The sequence below is a fragment of the Salvelinus fontinalis genome, chromosome 12 (genome assembly GCF_029448725.1).
Source record: "Salvelinus fontinalis isolate EN_2023a chromosome 12, ASM2944872v1, whole genome shotgun sequence".
NCBI lineage: Eukaryota > Metazoa > Chordata > Actinopteri > Salmoniformes > Salmonidae > Salvelinus > Salvelinus fontinalis.
This window is the reverse complement of record NC_074676.1, coordinates 9,404,791-9,418,838: the sequence shown is the minus strand read 5'-3', so window position 1 is coordinate 9,418,838 and position 14,048 is coordinate 9,404,791.

Here is a 14,048-nt window from a genome sequence, read left to right as displayed (position 1 = left end):
AAAATAGTGTTATTCTCCTCATATGTGAAAAGCTGGTGTTAACATGTTGCAGTAGCAATGTTTTCCACATGTGGAATTGCAAATTATGTAATGGCATTCTGTAAAAAGGTAACTTAGCCTACCTGAGTATAATAATTCAAGTGTGTTAAAAATAGTCATTTCTTATTTCTGAGCCATCCATTTGGAGTGTTAATCTTGCAGGCACACACCTCTCTTCTTCATACATTGGTATGTGACCGTTGGAAGAAGCCCAGTGAAAAGAACAGAGAAGCTAGCTCTCCTTGTCTCCGTATTTATCCTGTTGAACATGTTAAAATGTGTAATTTAAAGCTAAAAACAACAATCCGACGTCAAAACAAGTTGACTTAGAGGTTAAAGTGTGTTTATCAATTTATCTGATTTTGCTAACCGTTACTTTGGACAAAATCAAGGCGTCAATATTCTTGTAATGCTTTTTGTATGAAAAATCTTAAATTACAGCTCAATTTGAGCAAATTATGAATTTGCGATTCATTGTGATTAATCACAGAAACTCCTGCGATAAACTCAATTACATTTTTGAATAGTTTGACAGCCCTAGTTGACATTAAAATGTGAAAATGCACGTGTGAAAGTGTAGTGCACATCAGTCGGTTATGGTTGCTCATGGTCATGTCATGAGGTAGCCCCGCCTACGATATCAAAGTAAGTGTTGGCCCTCTCGGTCGATTGGTCAAGCCGGTGGCTTCTCCCATGCGGCCCTGGGTTCTAATCCCGCCAGTTACGAAAACACACGTGAAATGTCATGTGAAAAATCCATTTGACACTTCACACGTGTCCCAAAACCACGTGTCTGACTCACATGTTTGTTTACATATGAAATGTCACACATACAGTACCAGTCAAAAGTTTGGACACACCTACTCATTCCAGGGTTTTTCTTTCTTTTTTACTATTTTCTACATTGTAGAATAATAGTGAAGACATCAAAAGTATGAAATAACACTTATGGAATCATGTAGTAACCAAAGAAAGTGTTAACAGATCAAAATACATATTATATTTGAGATTCTTCAAAGTAGCCACCCTTTGCCTTGATGAAAGCTGTGATCGTTGGCATTCTCTTGGCATTCTCTCAACCAGCTTCATGAGGTAGTCACCTAGAATGCATTTAAATGAACAGGTGTGCCTTGTTTGAAGTTAATTTGAGGAATTTATTTCCTTCTTAATGCGTTTGAGCCAATCACTTGTGTTGTGACAAGGTAAGGGTGGTATACAGAAGATAGCCCTATTTGGTAAAAGACCAAGTTCATATTATGGAAAGAACAGCTCAAATAAGCAAAGAGAAACAACAGTCCATCATTACTTTAAGACATGAAGGTCAGTCAATCTGGAAAATGTCAAGAACTTTGAAAGTTTCTTCAAGTGCAGTCACAAAAACCATCAAGCGCTATGATGAAACTGGCTCTTATGAGGACCGCAACAGGAAAGGAAGACCCAGAATTGCCTCTGCTGCAGAAGATAAGTTCATTAGAATTAACTGCACTTCAGAAATTGCAGCCCAAATAAATGCTTCACAGAGTTCAAGTAACAGACACATCTCAACATCAACTGTTCAGAGGAGACTGCGTGAATCAGGCCTTCATGGTCGAATCGCTACAAAGAAACCACTACTAAAGGACATCAATAATAAGAAGAGACTTACTTGGGCCAAGAAACACGAGCAATGGACATTAGACCGGTGGAAATCTGTCCTTTGGTCTGATGAGTCCAGATTTGAGATTTTTGGTTCCAACTGCTGTGTCTTTGTGAGACGCAGAGTAGGTGAACGGATGATCACTGCATGTGTGGTTCCAACTGAGAAGCATGGAGGTGTGATGGGGTGGGGATGCTTTGACAATGTCAGTGATTTATTTAGAATTCAAAGCACACGTAACCAGCATGGCGATCACAGCATTCTGCAGCAATATACCATCCCATCTGGTTTGTGTTTAGTGGGACTATCGTTTGTTTTTCAACAGGACAATGACCCAACACACCTCCAGGCTGTGTAAGGGCTATTTGGCCAAGAAGGAGAGTGATGGAGTGCTGCATCAGATGACCTGGCCTCCACAATTACCCGACCTCTACCCAAATGAGATTATTTGGGATGAGTTGGACTGCAGAGTGAAGGAAAAGCAGCTAACAAGTGCTCAGCATATGTGGGAACTCCTTCAAGACTGTTGGAAAAGCATTCCAGGTGAAGCTGGTTGAGAGAATGCAATGAGTGTACAAAGATGTCATCAAGACAAAGGATGGCTACTTTGAAGAATCTCAAATATAAAATATATTTTGATTTGTTTAACACTTTTTTGGTTACTACATGATTCCATATGTGTTATTTCATAGTTTTGATGTCTTCAGTATTATTCTATATAAAATATAAAAAATATCCCTTGAATGAGTAGGTGTGTCCAAACTTTTGACTGGCATTGTATGTCCGAAATCCACGTGTCTGTATTTTTTTTTTTTACACGCAACATTTTCACGTGATTTGTTCATGTGTTTTTTTTCCGTTCACGTGTCCGAAAACCACATGCGGTTTTTCATCTTTCTTTTCTTTTCATCTTTTTTTTCTTTGTAAGGGAAGTGTAAGAAAGGAAGAAATGCTTGTATGTGTTTATACTAGTGAGTGCATTTTCTTAATGTGTACAAGTTGGTTTGTCTGTTTATTTCATCAAGTGTTCTTTTTGTATGTAAAATGTTTGATTCTGGAATAAACTAGCGAGTGGATGCTATCTGAATTGTAACATGTTTGTTCTCAGAAAAACAACGGCAGATGAGTTTTAGCTTATTTCTGAATGTGTCTTTGTGGATAACACATTAATGTACGACACCATGCAGATAAAGTCACCATCCACCTGGTCCAGTGATCAATGAATGGCAATGAATCAACATGAGCAACTGACACAAACCCAACAACAGCTTGTTTCCTACTGCTCACTACAATTACTTCCCACTGACAAGAACAATACGACAACATTTCCCTTTCATGAGCATGCCGTTAGAGACTGGCTGGTCAAAAGACCCAGAGCCAAGGCTCAGTACATAGTGTCAGCTTCCTACTGTGTATGGGGTGGCAGGAAGCCAGCCTAGTGGTTAGAGTGTTGGACTAGTAACCAGAAGGTTGCAAGATTGAATCCCTGAGCTGACAAGGTAAAAATCTGTCGTTCTGCCACTGAACAAGGCAGTTAACCCACTGTTCCTAAGTTGTCATTGAAAATAAGAATTTGTTCTTAACTGACTTGCCGAGTTAAATAAATGTTTAAAAAAATGTGGCCAATGGGAGAGCTGAATTCCGACTGTTGCATTGATTCTTACTGTATTTTTTTCTCAGTCAATTATATTCATGTTAGTAGTAGACTAATGGTCGAAGGTAATTAGTGGTCTATCCAATATCAGTATTCACTATTTTAGTTTTATTTTTTATTTTCAACCTAAGTTATTACCACAATCTCATGAAAATGCTGATTATTGTCATTTCAATGTCCAAACACTCAAGCAACAATGTTAAGCGCGCCCTCTGCTGATAGAATCGAGAAAGGCCATTTTGGAAACAGAATACTGAAGTCACGGTTAGAGCTGAAGAGGGTAAGAGTAGCCTAGAAAGAGGGCCCGTGACACAACTTGCACGTTTGGATGTTAACAAGGCGACACTCCATCTTAACTCCTCCTCCAAATGTACTGGATTGGTTGGACAGTGCAGAAGAGAGCCTCCCCTGGCAGTTGTTTTTATTCTCGTTATAACCAGGATGTAGGGGATCTAGTTTCAGGAGTTTCTTTTACGCCTGCTACGTTAGGTTAGGGTTAAAGTTAGGGCTGGATCTAAGGTTTGGGTTGGGTTTGTGGTTGAAGTTAGTGTTCGGGCTGAACTAATCTCTCATGGACAGACTACGTAAACATAGTGCTTTCGGAAAGTATTCAGACCCCTTGAATTTTTCTTATAAAACTTAAAGCCTAAGTCATCAGATCCTTTGCTATGAGACTCGAAATTGAGCTCAGGCGCATCCTGTTTCCATTGATCATCCTTGAGCTGTATCTACAACTTGATTGGAGTTCACTTCTGGTAAATTCGATTTGATTGGACAGGATTCAGAAAGGCACACACCTGTCTATATAAGGTCCCACAGTTGACAGTGCATGTCAGAGCAAAAAACAAGCCATGAGGTCGAAGGAATTGTAGAGGATCGAGACAGGATTATGTCGAGGCACAGATCTGGGGAAGGGTACCAAAACATTTCTGCAACACTGAAGTTCCCCAAGAACACAGCGACCTCCATCATTCTTAAATTGAAAATGTTTGGACCAAGACTCTTCCTTGAGCTGGCTACTCGGCCAAACTGAGCAATCTGGGGAGAAAGGCCTTGGTTAGGGAGGTGACCAAGAACCAGATGGTCACTCTGACAGAGCTCTATAGTTCCTATGTGGAGATGGGAGAACCTTCCAGAAGGACAAGCATCTCTGCAGCACTCCACCAATCAGGCTTTTATGGTAGAGTAGCCAGACGGAAGCACCTCCTCAGTAAAAGGCACATGGCAGCCCGCTTGGAGTTTGCCAAAAGGTACCTAAAGACTCTCAGACCATGAGAAACAAGATTCTCTTGTCTGATGAAAGCAAGATTGAACTCTTTGGCTAAGCATCACATCTGGAAGAAACCTGGCAACATCCCTACGGTGAAGCATGGGGGTGGCAGAATCATACTGTGGGGATGTTTTTCAGCAGCAGGGACTGGGAGACTAGTCAGGATCGAGGGAAAGATGAACGAAGAAAAGTATAGAGCGATCCTTGATAAAAACCCACTCCAGAGCGTGCAGGACTGCAGACTGGGGCGAAGGTTCACCTTCCAACAGGACAACGACCCTAAGCACACAGCCAAGACTACGCAGGAGTGGCTTCGGGCCAAGTCTCTGAATGTCCATGAGTGGCCCAGACAGAGCCCGGACTTAAACCCGATTGAACATCTCTGTAGAGACCTGAAAATATCTGTGCAGCAACACTCCCCATCCAGCCTGACAGAGCTTGAGAGGATCTGCAGAGAACAATGGGAGAAACTCTCCAAATACAGGTGTGCCAAGCTTGTAGCGTCATACCCATGAAGACTCGATGGTGTAATCGCTGCCAATGGTGCTTTAACAAAGTACTGAGTAAAGGGCCTGAATACTTACGTAAATTTGATATTTCCGTTTTTTAATTTTTTATAAATTAGAGGGAAAAAAATTACAAATACCTGTATTTGCTTTGTCATTAAGAGGTAATGTGTGTAGATTGATAAGGGAATTTAATTGTTTTAATCAAGAGGTCTGAATACTTTCCGAAGGCACTGTAAATGGTACCATAGATATGTCATGATACCACCGGATGCGTGAGATAATGAGTAGCATTAGTTCTGGTGCTTTAGACAAATCAGGATTTCGTAGGTTTTAGCATCTTTCAAATTTCAGAAGGGGGGAGGGGGGACCTTTGGCCCATAGACTTGCCCATAACTTGCAAAGAGAGAGGGTGGAGCTCTTTATTAAGGTTCCGATCCTCGTTCTCTCTCTTAACAGGTATGGACCCAGAACTTAATCAAGCATCTGACCAATTACGCAAGACTTTAGTTCTGGGTTAACCGAGATTAGGGTTGAACCGGGACGTGAACATGAAGCTAGGGCTAGGGTTGTGGTTGAGGCTAGGGTTAGGTTTGTGGCGAACATTAGGGTTAGGGTTGAACTGGGATGTTGACATGAAGCTAGGGTTAGGGCTAGGTTCTTAACCCATTCTTATCGACCCTAAACCTAACCTTGGTTTAGTGTACTTTTTATCCTACTTCTCTTTGAACCTGTAAGGTGCTGGAGCTTGGCTCCACCTGGCTCTCCCTTTCATCCAAGGTGCATGATCCCAGCTCCGGGTAACTCCGGCTGAATTTCATCACTGCTTTACAGGCATTCGGTTCTGATGAACATGGGAGATGGCTCGAGGTATTCAGAGAAAGATGCCAGTTGTTATCACATCCAAGTTATGAAAACTGTAAATATTCAAACGTCAATAATAATTCAAGTTATACTGGCCTGTTGGTAAAAACACTTCATACTAACTTCAGCAACACACGTTTTACTTAAACGAATGCAAACGTAACAAAAAGGTCTCAACTCAAAAGCCATGACTGAAATACACGTGGTGGGATACTCCAAAAATGATTTCTCATGAGCTCTCTGACTCTCAGGATTCTCCTGTAACCCCAGTCCCACATAACCATGGACATGAATTCCTGTTTCCATAGACATCCACACACATACCTCATCAACTGGCCTAACGCTTTGCCATTCTGAGAGGCCTTTGTGCACTCAAATCTGGGAAACGTATTGCTGCTAAATGTATTTGAAGTTGAGCAATACCCTGAAAATGCAGTTCTTTTAGACGACCTCCTAGTTGCTCCCTACCCTGTTTTGTTCCTTGGTGAAGGGACACAAGACGTGCCATTGTCACAGCTTCTCCTACTTGTTCTATTCTGTTAACCCCTTTAAGAAGTGTGGAAATTCCAGCACTCCAAGATGGGAGCTTTCTTTATGTGGTGCCAACTATTTGCTGCTCATAAAACAATATTTAGGTTGATTCAGTGCATTGTGTGCGTCACCTCACTGAATGGGCCCCATTCATGTGGGGTGAAGGGTGTAGCGTGGGGCTATGCCGGGGTAGCGTGGGTCCCTGTGTTTTGGGGAGGCGCTGTCACTTGTTGGTAGGAGTGGAAGAAAGGAGTCCCGCCAGCGTCCGATGCTTGGGTTAGCATGGAGTTGATTTAACCGCATAATCGGATTGAAACTGAGCCACGGTATTTATGTCAGTTCACATTTCATCAAATGTGGAGTGTGAATTGGAGTCGACAGTAGAGAGGGTTAATCCAGAACTAAAGCCAAAATAATTAGAGGCTCCGTTTAATCCACTCGCAATTCTACAAGCTGGGGAGAACATTGAAATGAGAACGTTTTCTGTTGGCAAACATTTAAATGGACCTATCACGTCCCAGATTTTCACCCCTGCAAGGCACATGACAAGGAGTTTTGCTCCATGATTTTAGTGATGAATTTTAAATTAAAAAGAAACACATTAACCAATGACACACCAAACTGCCGAGAAATAAATAGGATAGAGGTTTGTTATGAAATTAAATCAAAATATATTAAACTTTATAAATAAAAAACTTACAGTTTAAAGATGAGTTAAAGATACGACATTTCAATGTGGATAATTGGTCAATATTTGATTGAGACATTGATCAATGAGATTACAACCTATATTCACCCACTCAAAAAGACAGCTAAAGGATGGTTGAATTTCCAATGTGTTATCACTATGCTTTCTTTTTTTTCTTTTTTTCTTTTATTTTTATCCCATTTTCTCCCCAATTTTCGTGGTATCCAATCGCTAGTAATTACTACCTTGTCTCATCGCTACAACTCCCGTACGGGCTCGGGAGAGACGAAGGTCGAAAGCCATGCGTCCTCCGAAGCACAACCCAACCAGCCGTACTGCTTCTTAACATAGCGCGCCTCCAACCCGGAAGCCAGCCGCACCAATGTGTCGGAGGAAACACCGTGTACCTGGCCCCCTTGGTTGGCGCGCACTGCGCCCGGCCCGCCACAGGAGTCGCTGGAGCGCGATGAGACAAGGATATCCCTACCGGCCAAACCCTCCCTACCCCGGACGACGCTATGCCAACTGTGCGTCGTCCCACGGACCTCCCGGTCGCGGCCGGCTGCGACAGAGCCTGGGCGCGAACCCAGAGACTCTGGTGGCGCAGTTATCACTGCGATGCAGTGCCCTAGACCACTGCGCCACCCGGGAGGCCCACTATGCTTTCAACCATCTAAAAACACAACCAAATTCCAATGGAAAAACAATGTCTGGTTTTTGGTTCAGTTGTCACCCACAGTGATAGATGATAGTTGTCATCTATCACTGTGCTTTCAACCATTTAAAACATTGGCATAGTTCAAATGGGAATACAATGTCAGATATTTAATATATTTATACAACAGATTAATGTGATATCACTGTGCTTCATCTAATAGCAGAACCAAAGTGCTGCAGCTGTGGGGGTGCTCATAGTGTGGCATATAGTGGGTGTGAGGCAATGAAGCTGGCAGTGGAGGTGCAACAAGTGAGAGTGGAGAGAAGGGTGTCATATGCTGAGGCCGTGAGGGTGGTCCAGGTCCAGGGAGATACAGGTTCAAGGGGGAGATGGGTAGGAGCATCTAGACCGGGGATTACGGGGCAGGTGGGCGGCGATATGGTATTCATAAATAAGAGAAAGTTGGTGACGTTCATAGCAGGAGCTATCAATAGCACTGCTAAAGTAGAGTCTGAACAGAGAGGATTCAGCTAATAGTGAAAGCTGCTGGGAGACATCTGAGTATGACAGGGTTGACCTGGGAAGAGGTTCGAGATGACCTCAATCAGCAGAGGGTGGAGTCATGTATTACTGGATCTTAGTTATGGTGGTTGTACGACAATGGAATGCTTGAAGCCTGTTGGCTAATGGGCAATAGTTCAAGAAGCCTGATGTGATTTGTATGCAGGATACAGGGCACAAACCGACTATGGAGTTTATCATACAGGGATATGTAGTGGTGGGGGGGTGGATGGATGGTTGGAAATGGCCAAGTGATGGAAAATCTGCTAGAATGAAAGATCTGGTGTACCTGAATCTTGGCTGAGGTACCAGGATTGATGTAGCCACAGGGAAAGAGTCTGCCTTGGACCTCACTATGGTATCTAGTGTGATGGCAGGAATCTGTGAGTGGGAGGTAGGCAGGTGGGTGTTTGGAAGGGCAAAGTGGGATCAGTTTTAGGAGCTGAGTGAGCAGGTGATGGCTTGGGTGGATATGAGAGGGGATGTGGATAGTGTGAATAACTAGGTGAGAAAAGAGTTAGAGGGAGCAGCTACTGAGGCTATACCTAAGTAGTTCAGGGAGGAGGAGGAGGAAAGCAGTTCCATGGTGGACGGAGGAGTGTGGAACAATGGTGGGGAGTAGAAACAGGGCATTTAGAGTATTGAAAAGGACACATAACTTCCAACATCTGATTCAGTATAAGCAGGCCCAGGCCCTGGTGAGAAGAAATATCCGTCAGGCAAAGAGGTCATGTTGGCGTCGGTTCTGTGACACCATTGGAAGGGTGACACCAGTGGGAGAAGTGTAGGGGATGATTAAGAGGATGAGTGGGGTTAGAAGGGAGTGGGATTATCCAGTGTTGACGAGTGGGAAGGATGTGGCAGTAACAGATGAGGAGATGAGGAGAAGCGAATAGCTTGTTAAAGTTGTCAGAAGAGGGGCAAAGGTGGAGAGAGAGAACGAGAGAGGAGCATCCTGGAGTGCTGGATATGAGGGAGGATGTAAATTATGCGTTGAATGCACCATTTACCATGGCAGAGGTTAAAAGGGCAATAGGTAAGGCTGGGTTAACTTCACCTGGGAAAGATGAGGTGTGCTATGTTATGTTGGCCCATCTTATTGACGAGGCACTGGATAAGGTACTGGTGTTGTACAACAGAGTGTAGAGGAGGAGGGGAAACTACCAGGCAGCTGGAAGGAGGCAGTAGTGGTACCAATCTGGAAGCCAGGGAAGGACCCAACAAGGCCAACAAGCTATCGGCCAATAGCTTTAACATCACCTGTATGTAAGATCATGGAACGTATGATTACGGAGAGGCTAACTTACTTCCTGGAGAGCAGAGGTCTAGTATCGCCACATCAGAGTGGTTTCAGGAAGGGGAGGGGAAGTATGGACCCAGTGCCCCGTTTGGAAGCAGAGGTCAGGAAGGCTCAGGTGAACAAGGAGACTGTTGTAGCTGTCTTTTTTGATGTGGAGAAGGCGTATGATATGATGTCGAAGGAGGGGTTGTTAATCAAGCTTGATATTATGGGGGTAGGAGGGAGAATGCACAACTGGATAAAGGACTTCCTGTTTGAAAGGTCAATCCTAGTGAGGGTGGGGAAGTCTCTATCTGGCAGCTACCTGGTGAATAACAGTACTCCACAGGGGAGCGTGATTAGTCCTCTGTTGTTCTCAATCATGATCAATGATGTTTACTCTCAGGTACGGACGGATATTGGGAGGTCGTTATTTGCAGATGATGGGGCCTTATGGAAGAGGGGAAGAAATGTGCCATACGTAGTCAGGGAGGTACAGGAAGCAATTGACGAGGTAGAGCGGTGGGCATTAATGTGGGGATTCGGGTTCTCTGTAGATAACTCACAGTGTTCTTTACCAGGAGGAAGGTGGAAGATGAGGTATGCTTGAGGTTATATGGGAGAAACTTGGAGAGGGTGGGGGCCTTCGGGTTCCTTCTGGTATACTTTAACATTACACTGGCCTGGGCAGAACACATTGACTGAGTGGTGGGAAAGTGTAAGACGACGCTAAATGTGATGCGCTGTCTGACGGGGAAGGAGTGGGGGGCTGGGCGTTCCTCACTGAGGACCATGTATGTTGCATTGATCTGATCTGTAATAGACTGTGGCAGTATAGCGTATGGTTCGGCAGCCCGGACATCATTGGAAAGGCTAGATGTCATACAGGGGCAAGGACTCGGAATATGTAATGGGGTGTTTTAGACCTCCCCAGTGGCTGCACTACAGGTGATGGGGGATATGCCATTGCAGATTATGAGACAGCAGCTGGCAATTAATTATTGGGTCAACCTACAGGGACATGGGGTGTCTCATCCTGAAAAAGGGATTTTACAGGCATGCTGGGAACATGAGCGAAGACAGAACACAAGCTTTGGATGGGTGGGTAATGCCCAGGCGAAGGAGATGGGACTGTATGGAAGGGAGTTTAGTCCAACAGTAGCTATTCCTGTAAATCCACTATGGCTACTCTCGCCTCCAGTAGTTGATCTAGAAGTGTTGGAGAGACTACAGAACGATAGGGAGGGTGTTGATCCATCTGGTTTGTTTAAGAGACGTCTGGATTCTGTGTATCAGGATTTTGTGGCCATTTACACAGATGGTTCAAAATATCAAAGGACAGGATGTACTGGGTCAGCATTTGTAGTGCAGGAGTGTGGGTTGGAAGTTAGGAAACACATTACAGATAATCTGGCTGTATATACGGTGAAGCTGATGGCCATACTGTTGGCGTTGCAGTGGGTGGAGGAAGTCAAGCAGTAGTTATTTGCTCTGGTTTCATGTGCAGTGTTAATGAGTCTCTCTGGGGCGGCAGGTAGCCTAGTGGTTAGAGTGTTGGTAACCGAAAGGTTGCAAGATCAAATCCCCGAGCTGACAAGGTAAAAATCTGTCATTTTGCCCCTGAACAAGGCAGTTAACCCACTGGGCTGTCGTTGAAAAGAAGAATTTGTTCTTAACTGACTTGCCTAGTTAAATAAAGATAATAAATTTAAAAAGTCTCCAGTCCTTCAGCTCACCTAGCAGACAAGATCTGCTTTATGAGGTGCTACAAACCCATGGCAGGATTAGAGAAATGGGTATACAGATAGGATTTACTTGGGTCCCAGCCGATGTGGGGGTGGAGGGGAACGAGGCAGTTGATGTACTGGCTTAACAAGCACTTAGTAGAGGGGATGTTGAGGTTGTAGTTTCATTGAGCAAGGCAGAGGCAAAAAGCCTGATATGGACAGTGATGGTGCAGAGATGGCAGGAGCAGTGGAATAGAGATGCTAAGGGCAGGCATTTATTTAAAGTACATAGGAAAGTCAGGGAGGGCAGGAAGGGACAGAAGAGAGGAGACTATATTTACAAGATTAAGGGTGGGACACAGCCAGTTGAATAAGACCTTAAATGTGATAGGAGAGCATCCAACATGAAAGTGTGATTATTGCCAGGAAACAGACGGTGGAGCATGTATTGCTACAGTATGGGCAGTATCAGAGGGAAAGAGAAAGGCTGAGCTCTATTATGAGGGAGAAGGGGATACAGGAAATCAGTTTAACGAGTATATTGAGTAGAACGTCATTAGTCATTAGAATGTCTCAAATATATATATATATTTTTTAAACCTCTTAAAATCAAAATCGACAACATCCGGTGAAGTTGGAGCGCACCAAATTCATTTAAAAGCTTAACTTGTTAATCCAACCGCGTTGTCAGATTTCAAAAAGGCTTCACGGCGAAAGCATACTATGCGATTTTCTGAGGACAGCGCCCCACATCAAAATACTTTTTCAACCAGCACCGGCTTCACAAAAATCCCTATTAGTGATAAAATAAATCACTTACCTTTGAATATCTTCCTCTGTTTGCAATCCCAAGGGTCCCAGCTATACAATTAATATTTGTTTTGTTTGACAAAGTCCTTCTTTATATCTTTCTTCTTTTTAAGAGCAACGGGGCTGGCAGGTAGGATTTAGTTTCTCCCTGTCTCTGGCCAACACTCCAGTACAGTAGGTGGCGGTAATGCACCATAATGTTGGAGGCCAAGTGCCGATAAACCCCACCGAAGAAGAAGAAGGTTGCCAGCATAGAACAGAAGGTGTTGCATGCTGAGGCAGTGAAGAGAGTAGAGGACCACAAATACAAATTCCATCTAGACACCGTTGCCCTAGAGCACACACAAAAACGATACATACCTCGGCCTAAACATCAGCGCCACAGGTAACTTCCACAAAGCTGTGAACGATCTGAGAGATACCCGCTAATTATCAAAATCCAGAAAAGAGTTGTTAAATTCTACAATCACCTAAAAGGAAGCAATTCCCAAACGTTACATAACAAAGCCATCACCTACAGATAAATAAACCTGGAAAAGAGCCCCCTAAGCAAGCTGGTCCTGGGGCTCTGTTCAAAAACAGACCCCCAATGACAGCAACACAATTAGACCCAACCAAATTATGAGAAAACAAAGAGATAATTTCTTGACACATTGGAAAGAATTTACAAAAAAACTGAGCAAACTAGAATGCTATTTGGCCCTAAACAGAGAGTACACAGTGGCAGCATACCTGACCACTGTGACTGACCAAAATTAAGGAAATCTTTGACTATGTACAGAATCAGTGAGCAAAGCCTTGCTATAGACCTAGCTCTCAAGAGAAGACAGGCAATGTGCAGACTGCCCACAAAATGAGGTGGAAACTGAGCTGCACTTCCTAACCTCCTGCCAAATGTATGACCATATTAGAGACACACATTTCCCTCAGATTACACAGACCCACAAAGAATTTGAAAACAAATCCAATTTTGATAAACTCCCATATCTATTGGGTGAAATACCGGTGTGCAATCACAGCAGCAAGATCTGTGACCTGTTGCCAAAAGAGTATATAGTACAACACTGTATATAGACATATGACATTTGAAATGTCTTTATTATTTTGGAACTTTTGTAAGTGTAATGATTACTGTACATTTGTTTGTTTATTTCACTAAATGTTTATAGATAAATCTATTTCACTTGCTTTGGCAATGTAAACATATGTTTCCCATGCCAATAAATCCCTTAAATTGAAATTGATATGAGTAGAGGATGATGGGTCGATGGTGAGTAGTAGGCCAATACAGAATGATATGAATTGTGCTTCAGTATGGTTGTCTTAAGCATTCATTGCCATGGTTATCAACTGTACCACAGAAATGTAACTTAAATCACTGAAAATAAATGTTATGCTGGCAGCTGCTGAGAAGTATTTGGGTGTACAATGTTTTGCTGCAGAAGAGTTACAAGGTGTGTTGAACGAACATCCTCCCAGCCCGTCAGCCGGGTGTAGTGTAAAAGTAGTTGAATGGGGTGTTTTTTTTAAATGAAATTGTTGTATATAGGTGTAGGGTTGGTTGGTAGTGCTAATTATAATTGTTTTCCTTTCCCCCTTCCTATTTTAGTTTTGTATCACAAACTGCAACGTGATTGAGCACACTACCGCAGAGTAAGTGGCGACATGCACAAACAAAATGTGTGAACGACATGATACCAAAGGAGACGATGATGCGAGGAGTGTGCAATTGAGATCTTCCCAGTGTAAATGTACAAATCTGATGTGGGTCATATGTAAAATTGAGTGTGGAAAGATTGGATGTGGAGAAAAAAAAATGAATTGA